We start from the raw sequence: 1127 nt of genomic DNA, 5'->3' as shown, positions 1-1127 counted from the left end.
TGTGGGGGGGGTGTCTCAGTGCCAGAATTTAGTACCAAGCCCTGCTCAAAAGCCCCTTGTGCTGGATGCAGATAGTGACACCCCTGATCCAGATTCATTACAAAACCAAATATTACTTCCTGCTAAATCTTGCCACTAGGTGGAGATGATGCATTATTCACAGTAGATTGACTATGGTGAATAATGTAACATTTCTTTACCACTTCTAAACCATCATGAAATGCTAAGTTTCCTAGAATACACTGGATTCTTGAGAGTTGGAGATCTCTATCATGCTCTTTTAAAAGATCAGTCCACTTTGCATATCTTTTGTGAACTGAAGTAGTATATACCTGAAAAGTTTTCAGGTGAAGCGCAATAAGATCCTCGCATAGCAACATGCTGCAAAAAGATGGGAAAGAGCAGAAACCACATTGAGCATAACAGAAGATTCCCTTTCAAACTAAAAAGCAATTCTTTCATGGCACATTTCTATATCACCTTTTTCAGTATAAAAATCCTTGGGAATTGTTGTAGAAAGTTTGTACTACAGTACAGTTGTGCAATCAGAAAAACAGATTAGTAGTTTTAACTGCTGTAACAAGCACAGCATATACACACTGAAATCCTACTGCTAGGCAAGTGTCACTTATTTTACTGTTTTAATTGAGGCCTATATGAAGAGAACGAAAGTAGATGTACATTCATTACATTTTCCAGCTGAATGGCAATTTCAGGAATGAAATTACTTTGGAGTCTTCTGGGTATGGTTTGTTCATTCTGTTGTGTTAACAGAGTGATTATATTCTCCACAAAGCAAAAAGCCAGGCAACTCAAACGGACCATTTTAAGAGCAAAGCCAGGACAGTTATGTTCCACCAGAACTAGAAAGAAAGCTTTAACCATCATTTTGTGAGTCATAACTCAGTAGAATAGCAGCAGCCAATGATGCTTTGGCAAATATTGCTGATGACGAGATGTGGTCCTGCGACCTGCGGGTTTGACATAAAACAACCCCCACTGACTAAATGGGTGCATGCAAGGGGGTGTTTCTGCTGCTCTAATTCTAGAATCATTTATCTGTAGCATCGCTTACCTGCACTAAAAGGTCTCAAAAACATCCAGGGTACCTTTTTTTTTTTTTTTTT

The 1127-nt window shown here is 38.7% G+C and overlaps 1 protein-coding gene across 1 annotated transcript in view; it reads right to left on the bottom strand.

Annotated features, from left to right (window-relative positions):
* The window catches only part of LOC109295097 (complement receptor type 2-like), an 11620-nt gene that overhangs the window by 1475 nt on the left and 9018 nt on the right, over positions 1-1127 (bottom strand). The window lies entirely within an intron of this gene.

The sequence above is a fragment of the Gavialis gangeticus genome, unplaced genomic scaffold, assembly GCF_001723915.1.
Source record: "Gavialis gangeticus isolate Ggan-Ray unplaced genomic scaffold, GavGan_comp1, whole genome shotgun sequence".
Taxonomy (NCBI): Eukaryota; Metazoa; Chordata; order Crocodylia; family Gavialidae; genus Gavialis; species Gavialis gangeticus.
This window is presented reverse-complemented; position numbering and strand designations above follow the sequence as displayed.